This window comes from Staurois parvus, unplaced genomic scaffold (assembly GCF_062004578.1).
Source record: "Staurois parvus isolate SC_StPar_1 unplaced genomic scaffold, SC_StPar_1.0 ptg002753l, whole genome shotgun sequence".
NCBI classification, from domain to species: Eukaryota; Metazoa; Chordata; class Amphibia; order Anura; family Ranidae; genus Staurois; species Staurois parvus.
In genome coordinates, this window is record NW_028320549.1 from 2,210,596 (window position 1) to 2,231,641 (window position 21,046).

The 21,046-nt window shown below is 41.0% G+C and overlaps 1 long non-coding RNA gene across 1 annotated transcript in view; it reads left to right on the forward strand.

The window, feature by feature from the left end:
- Nucleotides 1-3,426: 3,426 nt before the first annotated feature.
- LOC149429298 (uncharacterized) overlaps nt 3,427-21,046 on the forward strand; it is a 38,399-nt gene continuing 20,779 nt past the window's right edge. Inside the window, exon 1 of the long non-coding RNA XR_016310502.1 lies at nt 3,427-3,994. This is a non-coding gene — a long non-coding RNA (uncharacterized LOC149429298). The remainder of the gene's footprint in view (nt 3,995-21,046) is intronic.

Below are 21,046 nucleotides of genomic sequence, written 5' to 3' on the forward strand. Positions count from 1 at the left end.
CCAGCTGTTTCAGTCTCCTTATCAATGTCACTCTTACTCGTGGCCCCATAATCACAATTCTTTCAGTAAACTTCTGCTCAAATATTCCACCTGGAACAACTGAGGAGACTTTAGAAGGTTCCTGTTCTGACACTGACTGCTCAACTAGTTTGCTGAACTGAGAACAATTGAGGGGGAGTGTTAAAGTTCCTGTTCCAACACTGTCTCATTCACAAAGACCAGTGAAACCTATCATAGACTTCCACCTAAAACGTTTGGATACCTAGTTTCTTCCAGACTTTGGAAGTGGTCAGGTTACCATGGTGGCCCTATGCTACAGTTCAACATGCCCCACTCTTTTCCCTGGTGTCACAAACCTCTGTTGGCTAATCCAACACCCTCTGTTGGCATGACAGCTACACAGAACTCTTCCTTGTTGTAGATACAAAGAGATAGATCTCCATACCTGTTATATAGTTTCTCATTGCTTTCAATATCAATAACTGTCTCTGATCCTTCCTGAAGAACTCTTCCTGGGAAATTGTGCCCCAGAATATGTCTATGACTGTACCAAAAACATTTTCCTGAAAATTCGGAATTGTTACTATATATAAATATTCTTTCTGCTTTAAAGTTAAAGCTTAACTCCGGGAGTTAGACAAAATCTATCCTTGCAGCTCTGCACTGCAAAGGTTAAATGCTCATTTAGTCTAGGGGTGCAGAGATAAGGTCTATCATTTACCCTATCCCTCTTTCCTGCAGGTTCCAGTCCTGTTTTCTTCTTCCGAAAGCTCTGGGTTCAGTGCAGTCTCTTGACATCATCATGTACAGTGAAGAGCTATTAACACTACATTGTACATAGAGGAAGTGAGCATGCAACCTCTATTAAAAGCGCCTTAAAGAGGCAGCATCATTGGACCAATTGCATGAATGGAGGAAGCCTGCTGGAGCCAGGAAAAAGGAAAGTACTACACCTTATCCCTGCACCCCTAGACTAAATAAACATTTAACCCTTGTGGTGCAAGGGGGAGGGAGAGGCAGGACCCACTGCCAGGAATTTCAACAAAATTCCAGAGTTCAGTTTTAAAGGAATACTCCACCCACACTAAAGAATGTATAAAACATATAATACATATATGCTATACAAGAAATTTTGCCATTTTATATTCCTAAAGTGTACACCCTAGCAATGAACGTCTCTTATTTGCTCCTATTTGGTCTGGTAAATATGCCATATAAAGTGATTTGTTATAGCTGTTCAAAAAGCGTAATAAGATGACTGTTGATCCTGCCAGAAAACCTGTGCACTCATAACTCATAACTCATAAATGACACTGAAGTCAAGTCACAGAACATCCCCGCCCAGAGATGAGGAGATTTAGATGTATTTCTAGTCCTTAAACACTGCCATTCCACCACAGAGACAATGGCTACAATATAACCAATGGGAAGACAGACAGCACTAAAAACTTGACAGATGATCTAACCCTTCATGAATTACATATATAAATGTGTGAGGATTACAGTGGGGAAAATAATTATTTGATCCCCTGCAGATCGTGTAAGTTTGCCCACTTACAAACAAATAAAGGGTCTATAATGTTTATCATAAGTGTATTTTAAATGATAGACACAGAATATAAACCAAAAATCCATAAAAAACACATGATACAAATGTTATAAATTGAGTTGCAGTTCAGTGAGTAGAATAAGTACTTGATCCCCAAGCAAAACATGATTTAGTACTTGGTGGAGAAACCCTTGTTGGCAAGCACAGAGGTAAGATGTTTCTTGTAGCTGGTTACCACGATTACACACATCTCAGGAGGGATTTTAGTCCACTCTTCTTTATAGATCTTTTCTGAATCCTTAAGGTTTCTTGGCTGTCGCTTGGGGACTCGAAGTTTCAGATCCATCCATACATTTTCTATAGCATTAAGGTCTGAAGTCTGGCTACGGCTCTCCATGACCTTGATGTGCTTCTTCTTGAGCCACTCCTTTGTTGCCTTGGCGGTATGTTTTGGGTCATTGTCATGCTGGAAGACCCATCCACGACCCATCTACAGTGTTCTGGCTGAGGGAAGAAGGTTCTCATTTACGATATTACAATACATGGCCCTGTCTATTGGCCCCTCAATGTAGCAAAGTGGGCCTGTTCCTTTAGCAGAGAAATAGCCCCAAAATATAATGTTTCCACCTCTGTGCCTAACTGTAGGGATGATGTTCTTAGGGTCATAGCATTTTTTTACCTCCAAACATGGCGAGTCAAGTTAACTAGCTGCCGACAGCAGATAGCCGAATGACGGCTGCACTGCGGCCGGCCAGTTCTGGGTGGATGTCATATGACGTCCTCCCAGAGCGCGCTCTCCTGCGCGCCCCAGGGGGCGCGCACCCGGCGATCTCCGTGATCGCTGTGTCCTACGGACACAGCTGATCACGTGATGTGGTAAAAGGCCAATCACAGCGGCCTTTTACCACGTGATCAGCGGTGTCCAATGACACGCTGATCAGAGGGAAATGCAAGTGCCGGTTCTCGGCTGCACTTTCCTCACGCTGTCAGATCGTGAGGAAAGTACTGCCGAGAACCGGCAGCTGTCAGAGTGGGGATCGGCACCGATCATCAGGGCACTGATGATCAGTGCCCTGATGATCGGTGCCCAGCAGTGCCACCCGCAAGTTCCGCCCAGCAGTGCGCCCACTAGCTCCGCCCACCCGTGCCCAGCAGTGCACCCACCTGTGCCACTCTGCAGTGCACCCACCTGTGCCACTCTGCAGTGCCACCTACCTGTGCCCAGAAGTGCCACCTACCTGTGCTGAGCAGTGCCACCCACCTGTGCCCACCCACCTGTGCCCACCAGTGCCACCCACCTGTGCCCACCCACCAGTGCTGCCCACCAGTGCCACCCACCAGTGCAGCCCAGCAGTGCTGCCAGTCAGTGCCACCAGTCAGTGCAGCCCAGCAGTGATGCCAGTCAGTGCCGTCAGTCAGTGCCCAGCAGTGATGCCAGTCAGTGCCGTCTCTCAGTACCCATAATCAGTGTCACCTATCAGTGCCGCCTATCAGTGCTGCATATTAGTGCCGCCTATCCGTGACACCTCATTAGTGCTGTCTATCAGTGCCGCCTATCCGTGCCACCTCATTAGTACTGCCTATCAGTGCCCTTTAGTGCTGCCTATCAGTGCCCATCAGTGCCGCCTATCAGTGCCCATCAGTGCTGCCTCATCAATGCACATCAGTGAAGGAGAAAAAATACCTGTTTGAAAAATGTTATAAAAGAAACAAAGAAACTTTTTTTTTTTTTCAAATTTTTTGCAATTTTTTTATTTATAGCGCAAAAAGTAAAGCACCCAGTGGCAATTAAATACCACCAAAAGAAAGCTCTATTTGTGAGAAAAAAATGATCAAAATTTCATATGGGTACAATGTTGCATGACTGCGTGTAGCAGGAGATATTAATCCTGTCTCATGGCTGTGATCTGCTGACTGGCCTCTCCTGTGTAACCTGACACTTGCCCTGACACAGACAAAGCAGTGAGGGATTTCAGCCCCCCCTTTCTCCTCTCAGACTGTAAGAGAGAGAGAGCCAATTATAAGAGCCATTAAAGGAGCCAATGACAAGGACTCTTTCAAGCAGGAAGTGCAGCTGCAAAGCATTGTGGACGATGGAGTTTTGAACAGAAACGGCCTTATAGGCTGATATGGAGATAGAATAAAAATAAAGAACTACGAAAGCCATCATGCTTAGGGAGAGGAGAATGAGGGGGGCCATCTTGGGTTTCTCCTGAAGGAGAGGGGGACTGCATGTGGCAGGAGAGAGATTGGACCTGGAAAAGAAGTGCTTTTGGGCAGTGCACTGGATGCTTGGTGATCTGCATCAGACAAAGGAACATCCAAACTGAGAGAAGTGGTCTACAGTACAGTGCCTACACTGACAGTGTGAAGTGCTCATCGTGAGGTGACCAGAGGAACCTGTCATTTTCAGGACGATCGTTTGGGCCTTTGTCACAGGATCTGGTGAGAGGGATTTCTCCCACTGTCAGATGACAGGAACATTGCACACATACAGAGACATCATACCTTGCTCATATTCACCAGGCACTGGGTTGTGTAGATGGCCCTGCTGAACAGACACCGTGTTCACTTTACTATACAAATACTGCCACTGGATTACAATTACACTTTAAGTGTTTAAGGAGTTTAAGTGCACCAACGAAAGTGGCTAGCTGAAGATCCCAACATTCATCCAGTTACAAAGAGACTAAAGTTACTGGTGCCATACGGGCACGCGCATGCGTAGTCAGGCCTCTATATTGCATGGTGTGTGAGGGATTAGCTTTACCTTGAAAGTAGCTATTAAGCATCATTTGGGTACAGTGTTTTCCTATTGGGATCATGGTGTCGGGGGTTAGAAGGGAGAAGTCTGACACAACAGAGAGTCATTCTTCTGCTCTCCTTCTGCTTGGACATCATGGGGCCCATTTTATGAAGAGGAGTTAAATCCACTTTGAGGGCGCCATGTAAGTGTTTCCTCTGCTCTTGGGGTTATTCATGGTTGGAATCCCCTGAAAGCAGCCTGAGTGTAAAAGTGAGTTATATTGCTTTCCGTCACAGTATTTGCTGTTCTCTTGATTCTCCTAACATATACCTGTTGTTAATGTTTATTACTTCCCATAGAGGTCTTACAGTAAAGCTGATCTCTGTGTTTTATTACAAAGTGTGTGCTTTTCATTGGTCCTTGCACTTACACTATTGCCAGGTGTGCCAGTGTGGGCTGAGACAGTTCTTGGGGTTGAGAGGCAGAGTGGCGGAGTGAACAAACTTAAGCAGCCCCTTCGGGGGTATCGCTACATGCGCAATTGTCAATCAAAGTGCGGCAGCGCTGAAAGCTGAAAATTGGCCTGGTAAATAAGGGGGTATAAGTGCCTGGTAGGCAAGTGGTTAATGGCAAAGAGATCAATTTTGGTCTCATCTGCCCACAGCACTTTCTCCCAATCCTTCTCTGAATCATTTAGATGTTCATTATCAAACTTCAGACAGGCTTGTACATGTGCCTTCTTGAGGAGGAGGACCTTGCTGGTATGCAGGATTTCAATCCATGGTGACGTATTGTGTTACCAATGGTTTGTTCGGTGATTGTGGTCCCAACTGCCTTGAGATCATTCACAAGCTCCTCCCATGTAGTTCTGGGCTGATCCCTCACTTTTCTCATGATCATCCTTACCCCATGAGGCAAAATCTTGCATGAAACTGCAGACTGAGGGCGACTGATGGTTATTTTGTATTTCTTCCAATCGCTCCAACAGTTGTCTCCTTCTCACCAAGTTTCTTGCTGATAGTTTGTAGCCCATTCCAGCCTTGTGCAGGTCTACAATCTTGTCCCTGACATCCTCTGACAGCTCTTCGGTCTTGCTTAGGTAGGCGCTGCAATATGTTATATGAGAAAGATAAAAATAGAATGACCTATCAATAACATCAAACAAATGGTAATCCTGGACAAAATATGATGAATGGTGAACATATAATAGTGACAGTCTCATAAAGATGTAGTCCCGTAGACTAAAAATTTGCTCTTTCACCATGTGCAGACAGTAAGTGAATTTCTCACTCACCAGAGTTGACTCCGGTTAAGGTGGTCAAATATTGCTTTGTGATCATAAATAATAATGACCAGCAACAAGCTCTCCTGGATCAGACCTCCCAGTCTCCTAATAAGAGATGCGGATCCAGGGGGATCAAACATGACTGCCCCCAATTGACTGATCACAAGACTCTGAGTACACAAATAATGGATGGATTCACAATCCCAGGCTCTCCTCAAGGTAAATATATTGCTCCAAGCAGCTCAAATAAACCAAATGAATTAAAATGCTCTAAGTGTAGTATTTATTGAAAATTGCATAACAAGTAGATATATATAAATGCACTCACTTGTATTGGTGCCCAGAAACTGGCACCAGTCTATGTAGCCTGTGTTTGACAGATGGCAGATGCCTTATTACATGCAATTTCAATCTAAAAATTAAAAATACAAACATAAGTACATTGCATAGGTTGGTGTCTAGAATTTACAACTATCCATCAGATTGGGTTACATTACTAGATTGGGTTGATGACATATTAGTATAGGGTTAGCTCTTTCCCACCCACACTTCTATGTGTAACTCATGTATCTTTATTAGGTGGTAGACACCCTATAAAGTGGTTGGATTATATTTTTAGGTGCATGGATGCAGTCTCCTTTTCATAGGACATTTTGTTTCTATGTTGATTTTTCTTTTTGGAACAGAAATACACTGATGTCTGAAAAACTGTTGGATATGTCCGAGATTGATTAATGATTACTGATGGATAATTGTAAATTCTAAACACCAACCTATGCAATGTACTGTTTGTATTTTTGACTTTTAGATTGAAATTATATGTAATAAGGCATCTGTCATTTGAAAATGTGAAGTCGTGAAGATACTTAAAAAAATATATCTATAGATGGTGATATCATTTTGGATCTGTGATTTCTATGACTTTTTAGATGACGTTTTGAAATAAAACATTCACTTTTTTTGTGAATTCAGTGTTATTGTGATACTGATGGGTCATCCTTGGACAACCTTTACTTTCCTTTTGTTAAGGACCAACTGGCGGTAGCCTCTAGCGACCCACAGGCCGGAATCCCTTAGGGCGCGGAATCTAAGCCTCAGTCTGCTGTTTCACCAGAGCCCCTGATGGTGGGGATGGACTTGAAGCAGCCTGAGACCAGGTCGCGACCCCTGAGTTCAACCAGCTGTGGTAGAGGTGGATTTGCCAGTGGTAGGTAACAAGTGAGAGCCAGATGTGAAGAGGTAGTGTGTAACGTAGTCAGACAGGCCAGGTCGGTAACAGCAGAGGCAGACGGTACAGATCAGCAGGCAAAAGGATAAACGGGTCACAGGCCAGGTTCAGCAACAGGAGGTCAGGTAAACAGGAGAAAGCAGAAGAATGGTCAGACAAGCCAGGGATCAGGGCAGGAGAGAGTCACGATAATCCTGGTCAGGCAAGTTCGGCAACAAAGGCAATCTCAGGTACTAGGAACAGGAACACAGGAATAAGACCATACGGCAATGTGAGCATTGCAAGAGCTGGTTTAAATAGCCCACCCGGCACTGACAGGCATGCCTGGGTCCTAGTGCCTGCCAGCACTGTCATTGGTGACAGGCGCACCTGGGATCTAGTGCCTGCCTGCCTCTATGTCTTGTCGGAATCCTACGCATGTGCAGATTCATGCGTCGTGGCGATCTTCTTGTTCCCTGACACCTTTTTATCTTGATGCTATATGGTCTAACCCTTCCCTACTCTATCCAAAACCACAAAAAAAATGTCTTGCTAGAGATGGAATACTATCATTACATGCAGTTTATTTACCATATACGGTAATTAGGATACAGTATTTTTTTCTGTTTGTGGTTCCCTAATGGGTTTCAATAAAACTATATCAGCAATTTCAGATTCATCTAGCTGTGTGTGTAATTTGGCAGGCAGACACAAACTGATGTTGGACCTTTTAAAATGACACAAACACTTCCTTTCTTCTTTGTAATCTTACTGTAAGATATTGATTAGCCTGCCTACTTACAGAGCCTCCTGTGTGTCTAATCATAGGTACTTTAGAAAATCCCCACTATGGTTTACCACAACAAATAAACACATTTTGAAAATGTAATGAAAGAGATGAGCTATCCAAAACTGGTAATTTAGTTTTAGATTGATACTGAAGAGTTAATACCATGTAACAGTTTCTTATATTACTCATGGTAGGATTGCAATCTTTGAATTCCTGAGTTTGCACATTTGCTGATGCTGTTACCAAAAGTCCTGTATTACCCGTTAGGTTTTCTGTTATTAATCGCTATTGAACATGAAGAATGGGAGAATCCCAGAAGTGGGCAGGGGCTCCAAGATTTGGGGGGGGGGGGCAGAAACAGGGCTGATAACTATAGCAGGGAGTCTTTTCTGCTAAAGAAAAACATATGAAGCTACCAGGCAACACAGCTTAATTGACTCTTCCTGTAACTGAAATCTAAATTTTGGGTGTGCCAGTCTATCACATAGAATGTGCAATGGTTTTGTGGAAATTGTATAGCTCTTTATTATAGTAATGAATAAAAACATATTCCATTAATATTATGCAGGCTTCTATCCAGCCATCAGGTGGAGCTATAGTCTAGTTTCACAATATTTGCATAATTAAGTTTCATCTCTGCTGAAAGGAGCACCATGTATACAGAACTAGGATAAGCTTCAACGAAAAAATCAAAAGTGGAAATAACATTGTATATTCTCCTCACCTTCCCCTGGTCCCCACAGTACTTATTCTATTCTTTTTTATTCTGTTTTTTATTCTGTTTTATTCTTTTCTATTTTTTTTCTATTATATTATTTTCTATTCTACTCTGTTTTACTCTATTCTTTTCAAAATTCAGAAGACGGCTATATTCTTTCTATTCTATTCTATTTTTTTATATTCTATTGCTTTATTTTCTATTCTATTCCTTTATTTTCTATTTGATTCTATTATTATCTATTCTATTCTTTTATTTCCTATTCTATTTTGTTTTATTCTATTCTATTCTTCTTAAAATTTGAATTTTGGAAGACGGCTATATTCTTTCTATTTTTATTCTATTCTATTTTTTTATTCTATTTTGTTCTGTTATATTCTTTTTTGTTATATTCTACTCTTTTCAAAATTCTAATTTCAGAAGACAGCTATATTCTAATATATAAAGTCTTTTAAGGAAATCAGCAAAAGTCAGCAATATTCAAATTTGTGTTCAATTTCATTTTCAAATTTGTTTTGAATTCAATTCAAATCTTGTTTCATTATTTCATATTCGTTTAAATGCTTTACTATTGCAATTTGTTACTATTGTAATCTCCAAATAACAACAATTTTGTATGCATTTAAATTCGTAAAGAAGTGAAATGCACATGTCCACTGGCTGGGGGGGGGGGGGGGGGTACTGACAGTTGATCACCTATGGTGGTAAGGACAGTTGGGACAAGAAGATGGGGGGATGTGTGCTATGCTAGTTCACCTTTTCATTTTTTTCTGAAAAGATGAGCTTACTTACTTAAGGCATGTAAATCTTTGCAGTAAACTTTTCTACTGTGACCCCTTTTGGTCTGTCACTTAAGTCTTCAAAAGTGGTGTTTTGTTATATTTGTTTGATAAGTATTGACCCTGGCAGAAATCTTGTGAGCAGATCGTTTCCTGTATTTTCTGATTGTTATCAATCAGTATTGTTTCCAGGTCTCTTTGAACTATAGCACCCCTCACCATCTTATACTGGCAGGATCACCAGGGGATAACAAAGGAAAAAAAACTGAAATAAGAGAACTAATGCAGCCACCACATTCAAGGACTAGTAAGTTGTAATATATACGAGGGGTGTTTAAGTCAAACCGGGATATTTAATTTTACAGGTATAAAAAGGTATAAAAAGGGATGCTAGCGTGGTGGTATTACACGCAGCAGTAAGTGTCCTAAAAGTGTAGTAGAAATTTTGGCAAACCAGAGAACTCCGGACACAGACTTCTGAGGAAAACAAGTGATTTATTGAAACATCGCTGTTTGACTCAGCCGGGCTCATGCCTGCAAAGCCGAGTGAGTTGAAAAACATCTCACACAGTATACATATTAACAATTACGTCACAATGCATACATTTCTTCTTTCATTTTCTATACTATACTATCAAAAGGCTTTCTAAACTCTACAGAATAACCTTGATTAGCAGCTGCAGATAAGAGTACTAGCTATTAGTTGATCCATATCACTCACAGGAAATAAGGGAGGGGGGAAGTGAGCCGCAAACCTTGTAAGCAGATGCTGTTAGAAATGTTACAGTTTAAAGTGGAACTCTGCCATATCTGGGTGCTACCACAAAATGAATAGACTGCGTACATGTTGGGGGAAAACCCAGAGACCATTAATCAAGCTGGCAGACAACAGTGTTAATGGGTGCAGCGTTTGGTGATGAAGTTTATTGTGAATGAAGGTGTAAAACCCGTGGATATCTACTGAAGACTTAAGCACAGTACGATGATGAGACGCTCAGTTGCGGTAAGATATTTCAATGGTGTGAACATTTCAAAGATGGCCGTACGTCCGTCAGTGATGATCCCGGAAGTGGTGGTTCTCAGCCAATGACAATAGTCAATCCTGTGAACATTTAGAGGAATGCCTGATCTTGGATAATTGACGCATAACCTGTCATGAAATTGCACAAAAGACAAATCTTTCTGTGGGAATGGTGAACACAATCATTGATGAAGTGAAGCAGGCTGTCCTAGGATGTTCAGGCATACTGACAAATCTTTCTATGCTGAAGGTTTCCAGGCATTAGTTAAATGCAGGGATAAGTGTATAAATGTATGTCGAAAAATTCTCTTGGGTTTATATATAATACAGTAAAGAATTACAGGTGATTACACACAGCACAGTGTAAAGATAATTATAGCATACAAATGGACTAAATGGAAGTTTCCTACTTGCCTGTGAATGAAAAAAAATCAAACAAAAAGACAAGAAACAAGAATCTTGATCAACAAACAAAGCTCCTACACATTTCGTAAACCCATCAGGAGACATTCAGAAGGTAGAATATAGTTGTCTCAGACACAGACTCTCAATGACAGTCGGTTCGCTCTATCCTTGAAAGAATTTTCTGATCTTGATAGATGATGGTGAAAAATGCTTCTTGACAGTTGAAGATGTAGAAGAAAAACTTTTTAGGTGAAATCTGATGGATATTGGAAACATAAAAAGACATATAACAATACAAAGCAATTCTTCTAATATAAATTAAGGTGCAGCATGAACAAGAAGATTCTGGTTTCCTTTCATTATTATGTTGAGCACTAAAATATAATATAACATAAGAAGTGCCCACTTATTGGCTGCATATTGTAAAAATTGATTATTTATAGCACTTGTATTGCAATGACTGATCCTTTGTTGATTGGGTATTGTAAAGCTGGCCATACACTAGTAGATTTTAAAACAAAGGTTTGTGTGAACATTCGTACAAAAATTCCCAGTACATTAGATGACTTGACAAATGCCATTTGAAAATAGTTCAAAATCGTGCTTGCTTTTTAATATTTGATTTCGGAATGAAACAAAAACTACATTTACTGTTAGAAATTTAATCACACATGAAAAATCTTCCATTCTGCTCTTTAGAATTTTTTTGTCATTATAGTTGAAACTAAATATTGATCTGACCGCACGGTTTAAAAATCACGTGATAGTTCTTGAAAGAAAAAAGTTTGAATGAAATTCTACAAATGCATCACCAGCTTAACCCTTTGAGATTTTGGAACGCCAAAAGAATCAATTTTTTTGTTTTTAAAGTTCGTACACTTCAGTTGCTGTAACTAAGCCATTTCATGAAATAATTGGCAAAAAGCTAGATCCATTTGTTGTTTGTTGATAAGAACTAAAATTTTGACTCAAACCAAAAAAAAAAAGAGTTTTAAGTTCTTAATCAGATGATACATGCAATTAAAAACATGGGACAAATACATCCCTTGGTCCTCAAAGGATTAAAGCATAACTACACTGCATCTGGGCACCACAAGCCAAAAACGCTATTTAATTAATTTTTAATATTCAAAGCAACCTCACCCATCCATCCATGTCTCCATGATTATTTTTGATAAGAAATCACTTTGGAAAACACCCCCCTAGTATTTCTGGCCATGGCCATCTTGAGTAATGGCAGATGATTCATGTAGTATTTACTTCCTGGAATCAATCTGCCCTAAGCCCAGGGGTGTGCTTAGCTGAGAAAACCCCTTCTCCACTCCTGAAGACTCCTGGGATGTATGACATCACTTGCCTAGGCCTGAAAACCAGGAAGTAACTGATGAAATATTAAAAAAAAAGTTTAAAACAAGTAAATATGATAAAACTTTCTTATCTATTTACTAATACTAGCAGAATAAGAACTAAAAAAGACAATGCTGATTGAGAGTGAAGTTTCCCTTTAACAATCCGCTGTTTGATTCCTGCACATTGTAGCAATTTCTATCATTTCTATCATTATCAAACCATTCTACTGAAAAAAACTGAAATACAGTACTTTGTAAAAGTCTTAGGCAGGTGTAAAAAATGTAAAATGTACATGCTTTAACAAACAGAAGCATTCATATTTAATTTTTATCAATTAACAAAATAGAAAGTAAATGAACAGAGAGAAATCCATATTGAACCCATATTTGGTGTGGCCACCCTTTCCCTTCAAGACAGCATCAATTCTTCTAGGTACACTTGCACACAGTTTTTGAAGGAAATCAGCAGGTAGGTTATTCCAAACATCTTGGAGAACTAACCACAGATCTTCTGTGGATGTAGGCCTCAAATCCTTCTGTCTCTTCATGTAACTCCAGACAAACTCCATGATGTTGAGATCAGGGCTCTGTGGGGGCCAAACCATCATTTCTGAGACTCGTTGTTCTTCTTTACACTGAAGATAGTTCTTAATGACATTGGCTGTATGTTTGGGGTTGTTGTCCTGCTGCAGAATAAATTTGGGGCCAATCACACTCCTCCCTTGTGTTTGGCATGATGGATAAGTATTTGTCTGTATTGCTTAGCATTGAGGACACCATTGATCCTGATCAAATCTAAAACTCCATTTGCAGAAATGGAGCCTCAAATTTGCAAGGAACCTTCACCATGCTTCACTGTTGCCTGCAGACATTCATTATTGTAGCGCTCTCCAGACCTTCACCAACAAACTGCTCTCCTGCTACAGTCAAATATTTCATATTTTTGACTTGTCAGTCCAGAGAACCTGCTGCCCATTCCTGTACCACAGTTCCTATGTTTTCATGCATATTTTAGTCACTTAGCCTTGTTTTCATGTCCTGTGCATGAACACATAGAAACCGGGGTGCAGAAAAATGGCAGCAGGTGCTCTGATGAGTCAACATTTGAAATATTTGGCTGTAGCAGAAGGCAGTTTGTTCTCTGTATTGGTATCGGCGAGTACTTGATCAAAACTATCGGTAGTCGTACTCGCCAATTAAAAAATGGTATTAGTACATCCCTAATTGCAAGTATTTGGTTAATTCTGTCAATGTGATGCTGAAATGTATCGTTAATATGGGTACATATATTGGCAGTTTTCCACTTTTAAGCATATCAAAATCCCCCAAAAACTAAATTTTAATATATTACAGCGTGTCAGAGGTCGATGGTTTGTTTTAACCCTCTAACTGACACTTTTGCTGGAAAAACTTGGTCTATTAACCACTTGCCTACCAGGCACTTATACCCCCTTATTTACTAGGCCAATTTTCAGCTTTCAGCGCTGCCGCACTTTGATTGACAATTGCGCGGTCATGCAACATTGTACCCATATGAAATTTTGATCATTTTTTTCTCACAAATAGAGCTTTCTTTTGGTGGTATTTAATCGCCACTGGGCGCTTTACTTTTTGCGCTATAAATAAAAGAAGTGCAAAAAATTTGAAAAAAAAAAAAACTTTCTGTGTTTCTATTATAAAATTTTTCAAACAGGTATTTTTTCTCCTTCACTGATGTGCGTTGATGAGGCAGCACTGATGGGCACTGATAGACGGCACTAAAGGGCACTGATAGGCAGTACTAATGAGGTGGCACGGATAGGCGGCACTGATAGACAGCACTAATGAGGTGTCACGGATAGGCGGCACTAATATGCAGCACTGATAGGTGACACTGATGATGGGTACTGATAGACGGCACTGACTGGCATCACTGTTGAGCACTGACTGGCGGCACTGACTGGCACAACCCCTGGGCACTGACTGGTGGCACTGACTGGCAGCACTGCTGGGCTGCACTGGTGGGTGGCACTGGTGGGCAGCACAGGTGGGTGGGCACAGGTGGGTGGCACTGGTGGGCACAGGTGGGTGGCACTGCTGGACACAGGTGGGTGGGCACAGGAGGGTGGCACTGCTGGGCACAGGTAGGTGGCATTTCTGGGCACAGGTAGGTGGCACTGCAGAGTGGCACGGGTGGGTGCACTGCTGGGCACAGGTGGGTGCACTGCTGGGCACAGGTGGGCGGAGCTAGTGGGCGCACTGCTGGGCACAGGTGGGCGGAGCTTGCGGGTGGCACTGCTGGGCACCGATCATCAGGGCACTGATCATCAGTGCCCTGATGATCGGTGCCGATCCCCGCTCTGACAACTGCCGGTCTTCGGCAGTACTTTCCTCACGATCTGACAGCATGAGGAAAGTGCAGCCGAGAACCGGCACTTGCATTTCCCTCTGATCAGCGTGTCATTGGACACCGCTGATCACGTGGTAAAAGGCCGCTGTAATTGGCCTTTTACCACATCACGTGATCAGCTGTGTCCTACGGACACAGCGATCACGGAGATCGCCGGGTGCGCGCCCCCAGAACTGGCCGGCCGCAGTGCAGCCGTCATTCGGCTATCTGCGGTCGGCAGCTAGTTAAAGGAAGTTGAAAAATAACAGACTTCCTAGCTGGATCACCAGGTGAAAAAAAAAAGAGAAAAAAGCCTTAAAAAAATCGAATGTAGCCAACGCATCTAACAATTGGTTAGCTGCAATATAACACATTTGTTTTTGGATTCAGGTACAATTTAAGTAGACACCGATCTTACATACGGATCTTGACCCATGACCAGGATGAATCTAGCTTGACTTGCCAATACTTGCTTGATGTGTCCAGTGAATTTTGAATACCTGACCACAACTCTGTTCTGTAGTACATGTTATTTTTCATACAACAGCATGACTTGAGTATGTAGAAAGTAAGGTGAGGGGGATGGGAAGTTAGCTTTGTCACCAATGATCCTATTTGTGTTTGTTCATATGTTAGGTTGGCATGGGGAAGGAACAGAGATTTGTCACATCAGAGCTCACACAGATCCTCTCTGTGCAAATGCAAAAACAAACACAGCTAAAGATGAATGAAAAGTAACATTAAATATTTCAGAAAGGCCATACAGGTAAGCTTTATGCTTCGGGTTCCACTATATCTTTCCTTTTATGATCTGGAAAACAATGAACAGCTCACCCTTATTGAAGCTGGCAGCTGAAGTAGATATAAAAACAAAAAAACACTTCTTAATGAAAGTATCTCATTTTCCTTTATTTTCCCGTGGTGATCCAGCCAGTGAGTCTGTTATTTTTCAACTTCATTTAACAGTCCAAGCTGTTCAGACAAAAGTGGCAGTTGGAGAGTTGAGATAAAGTATATAACACTGACAGGGGTACTTACAATGATCAGCTTTTATTCATTTATGTTAAACCTTTATCCCAAAAAGAAAAAAAAAAGCGGTTGCTGTAACTGCTTATAAATTGTTACTTCAAAAAAAAGTTCAGCTTTAATTTGTTAGTCAAGTCCACCTAAATCTGCTAGACTAAAGCAGCCAATAAATTATGCAATACAGGTGGAAAGAAAGAAAATCACTTTATTCCCCCATCAACAGAGTCAATGTTGTTGGGGAAATCCTTCCCGCAGCAATATTGTGTCTGGTGGTGGGGAGCCTTCCCTGCTAACAGAACACAATGATCAGTGATTGCATGAAAAAAATTTGACAGGCAGGTTGTACTGAAGTTAAACGATGGATTGACTTTAGTACAAGCAGCCTGCTCAAATATTAAATAAATCTTGGCCAATCCCTGCTGAACCGACCCAGATTCAATCCAACTACTGTATGGCCAGTTTTATACTACCCTATCCTGCTATCCAAGGATATCTCCATTTTTCCTCCATCCAGAGTCGAAGTGTGTTACTGGCTGGATCTCCTGATGAAAATAGAGGGGGGAAAAAACAAACAAAACAAAAGAAACGAATGCAGACACCACATCTCAGGATTAGATTTTTGGTTTGGGGTTTAATACAGCTTTAGGAATACTAGTAAAAATCACAAATGTACTTTATGTAAAAATGAACTAGAAATGTCCATCTGGTATATTTATGATTCAGTAAAGCAGTTGCTAATTGTATAAATGCTGCTTTGAAAAGGTGTTTTCAGGGAAGCCTACCCCACCCTCACCTAACTGCTGCTCTCCTTCATTCCTCCTACCACTCTATCCCCCACAGCCACTTCCTCCTGTACCACTACCCCCTCCCTCCTAGATTGTAAGCTCGAAAGAGTAGGGCCCTCTTACCCCTCGTGTGCTGTTCGTAGTTGCTGTAATGTTTCATGTATTGTCCCCCCCTCTATTGTACAGCGCTGAGCAAACCCTTTGGCGCTATATAAACTCAATGTAATGTAATAATGTAATGTGTTTCTAATGAAACACAATGGTGAATTTACTATAGACATAATGTTTGAAAGGAAGAAGGCCATGAATCATGCAGCAATTCTTCCAGAATAAATAAGTGTTCCAAGTATAAGAAAGGTGTCCTTCAGCCTGTGATGTGTTTGTGTAGGGGGGGCGCGAGGCAGTTTAAATGGGAAATCCAGGCAAGATAAAGCTCACTATTAAACTGGCATGTCAGGCTATGTGCACTGTGCCTTCACTGGATTTGTAAGCTGTGGTATGGTCTGCATAGTTAAAAAGACTCATAAAAACAATTACCTTTTGTGTTTCAGATGCTGTGGATACTATACATGCTACAAACCCACTAGAAAGAGTCAAATATTTTCCAACCCATCCAGTTGATTACTTTCAAAAACTTAGAAGCTGATATTTTTCTTTTTTTTTAGTTTATCTTAGATCTGATCTGGCTGCTGAACACATCTGGAAGGCTTTATAAGAAAGTTGCCCTCCCCTTGTGACTGCTCATTAGTGGGAGGTAAATGTTCAAGATTGGGTAAGGCAGAAAGGGGGTTTGGAAGTCCCAAGAGACCTAAAAGGGGCAAAGGGTAGGGTCACTCTTCTTCTTGGGGCAAAGGGTAGGGTCACTGACCTTCTTGGGGGCAAAGGGTAGAGTCACTGACCTTCTAGGGGGCAAAGGGTAGAGTCGCTGACCTTCTTGGAGATAGACAGCCTTCAAGCAAGTTCCTATCTGCTCTCTTGATTTCAAGTTTTGGCACAGTTTTCTTGGCAGTTTTTTCCTTTTCTAGCTGTTGGGCTGGAAGGCTTACATGTTCCTTGGTTTGTTGGACGCTTGTCTGTCAATTTATGAAGACAGATCTTTAGACAAAGCTATAATGTTAAAGTCCAGCTCCTTGAAACTAAAAAAATCCACTTTTTTTTCTGGGGTCGCTCACACTACACGGCTAATTGCTTGTTATTTCTAGGGGATTTCAGGACAGGTTGTATCTCTAACCTTATACCCCAGTCCGGCCAGCTCCAGTTGTCTCCTCTTCTACAAAAGCTTCAGTTTGTGGGTGGAGCCTTGGCATGAACAGGTACAATACAGGGACATTAACCTTGTATCATACGTTTTGGTGTTTGGAGTATTGAGTTTGACTGGAGACAGCCGAAGTTTACAGTGGAGCTTGTGGGAAGGGGGTGGATTGCAGTGCTGGATGGAGACTGACTGAACAAGGAGTAAGGTAAGTATTTTCTCCCTAATCCTCCATCCGTAGACATACCACTAGCAATTACCATTGTAACGCAGGGGCCCACTGTGTTAAAAAACATGCTGATCTCTTATTTCTCCTTTTCTATTTCAAATTGACCTTGCTTTCCATGAGAGTACATAATTCCCAGCATGGTTAGTTTTCTGGCTGTGCTGGCAGAACGGCTTGCTTGTTCTCCAATGATAAGAGTTTTGCTGACATGCCCCCACACAGCCATTTACTGGGAAAATCAGTGTACTGCTGCTTCTCCACCTGCTGCTTCTATATATATATATATATATATATCACATAAAGATGTAAAGGCAATAATGATGATAATAATAAAAAATAATAATAATCATATTAACTTGGTTTGTATATCTCTGTTCTCTATATATCCAGATCTCCACAGTACATTTGACCCTATTCTAACATTAAAATTGTAACATCGCAAATTCTAATATCCACAAATACAAATTCTATTCCATAGTGCCCCATACTCCCATATGGATGCTGCAGTTAAGCTGCCATAAAGGTCTTATTGAATCAGCACAGTAGAAATAATAAACTAAATAACCATACTGAGATCAAGAAGACCTTCATTCAGCCCCTGAGGAGTCTGACTATTAAGCATGTATGTCCAGAGTGTCTCTCGGTCACATAACCTTTTGTGTTTAACTCTAAGATCTCTAGCTTCAATCCCATATATCCGAGATAGCTCCAATGCCAAATATGAGTCCCTGGATCCATGATATTCAGAAAAATATTTAGCAAATTAGTGGTTGGCAACTTTATTCAAAATAGATTTTATTGAGTTTTTGATCAGATGAAGAAAAAATTTCTGAAACACACTTTAAACCCACATCTGGAAACTCTTACTCGTATGCTAAGAGCGGACATCATTCAAGGTGGTGTTAAAATGTGTTGGGCGGCCATTTGTGCATACTGAATATTGATTTTACATTTGTGAGATACTGTATATTTATCTGTCTTGCCATACCTGAAGTGTCATGGGATTACAAAACTTTTAAAGTGTTATGAAACTCATAACAATAAAATCAGTCTGTATATACAGTAAATCATGCTTGATATACTCACTGTGGTTAATCCTCTGCATTGTAAAGAAAGGCTGTTTGATCTTGTCTTCTGTGATCCTCCCCTTCTTCTATTGTTCCCAATCCATAGTACAGAGCAGCACAGGAAAATCTGCACATGCTGTGTTTGGTGTGTATTGCTAGAAAGTTTTTTGTTTTTTGTTTTTTTGAGAGGGTGCATGTGATTGGCACAGGGCCAATCAACACTGTCTGGACAGAGGGTCAGGGGTCATGCAGCCTCATAGGACAGTCAGAGGAGAATGAAAAATCCTCCTACAAGAATAACCAGTGCTCGGCCGGACACCGATAGAACTCACAAGACTACTCTAACTGCTGATGAGAAAAGGTATTTAGCAGTTTATATTTACTAAAATAATTGAATTTCCATATTCTGTGTACTGTGGGAGACTGGATATAGTTAATGCAGGGTCCTGGGTTTAGTAACACTTCAAGTACAGAAAACGACCTGCTGATGGCTAACCAGTAAGCCACCTGCACAGTGGCTTACTGGTTAGCACGTCTACCTTGCAATAAATGGGTCATGGGTTCAATTCCTGACCATGGTGCCTCCTGCATGGAGTTTGCATGTTCTCCCAGTACTTGTGTGGGTTTTCTCCGGGTGCTCTGGTTTCTTCCCACACTCCAAAGACATGCTGGTAGGTTAATTGGATCCTGTCTAAATTGGCCCTAATATGTGTATGAATGTGAGTTAGGGACCTTAGATTGTATACCCCTTGAGGGTTAGGGACTGATGTGAATGTTCAATATATACAGTTGTGTTCAAAATAATAGCAGTGTGTTGAAAAAAGTGAATGAAGCTCAAAATCCTTCTAATAGCTTTTATTTCCATACACACAAATGCATTGGGAACACTACGCATTCTATTCCAAATCAAAACATGAAGAAAAATAGATCAAATTTGTGTTGGTCCTCTAAAAAAATTGAAGAAAAGTGAATATTAGACTTTTCAAAAAAAATAGCAGTGTTTGTATTCTTCTTTACAAACTCAAACATTCACTATATAAACTGAAAAATGTTTGAAGATTTTGCTTTCCTTTGAATCACTTAATGAATATTTAGTTGTATAATCACTGTTTCTGAGAACTGCTGTACATCTGTGTTGCATAGAGTCAACCAACTTCTGGCCCCTGTGAACAGGTATTCCAGCCCAGGATGATTGGACTACATTCCACAGTTCTTCTCTATTTCTTGGTTTTGCCTCAGAAACGGCATTTTTGATGTCACCCCACAAGTTTTCTATTGGATTAAGATCCGGGGATTGGGCTGGCCACTCCATAACGTCAATCTTGTTGGTCTGGAACCAAGATGTTGCACGTTTACTGGCGTGTTTGGGGTCGTTGTCTTGTTGGAACCCCCATTTCAAGGGCATTTCCTCTTCAGCATAAGGCAGCATGACCTCTTAAAGTATTCTGATGTATTCAAACTGAGCCATGATCCCTGGTATGCGATAAATAGGCCCAACACCGTAGTATGAGAAACATTCCCATATCATGATGCTTGCGCAACCATGCTTCACTGTCTTCACAGTGTACTGTGGCTTGAATTCAGTGTTTGGGGGTCGTCTGACAAACTGTCTCCGGCCACTAGACCCAAAAAGAACAATCTTACTTTCATCAGTCCACAAAATGTTGCACCATTTCTCTTTAGGCCAGTCAATGTGCTCTTTGGCAAATTGTAAACTCTTCAGCACATGTGTTTTTTTCAACAGTGGGACTTTGCGGGAGCTTCTTGCAGATAGCTTGGCTTCACATAGGCGTCTTCTAATTGTAACAGTACTCACAGGTAACTTTACACCTTCTTTCATCTTCCTGGAGCTGATTGTTGGCTGAGTCCTTGCCATTTTGGCTATTCTTCTATCCATTCGAATGGTAGTTTTTCGCTTTCTTCCACGTCTTTCAGGTTTTGGTTGCCATTTTAAAGCATTTACGATCATTTTAGCTGAGCAGCCTATTATTTTCTGCGCTTCTTCATATGTTTTCCCCTCTCCAATCAACTTTTTAATCAAGGTACGCTGTTCTTCTGAACAATGTCTGGAACGACCCATTTTCCTCAGAATTTCAGAGAGAAATGCACTGTAACCAGCATGTACAACATTTGCTGCCTTCCTTCCTTAAATAAGGGCAATAATTGCCACCTGTATTTCAAAGAATGAATGCCCTCACTAATAGAACTCCACACTGCTATTATTTTGAACATGCCCCTTTCAATTAGTGATTCAATTACACAGAATCAGCAGCATGCATGTCATGACTGTTGGGTCTGTTGGATTTCTATTACTCTACTACACCTGCTAGTAAATTATTTGCCATGTAGAAATATCATTTCTCCCAAAAACAGTGATTGATCAGGTTAGTGATGTCTGACTGCTATTATTTTGAACACAACTGTATATATATACAGCGCTGCGTAAATTGACAGCGCTATATAAGTACCTGAA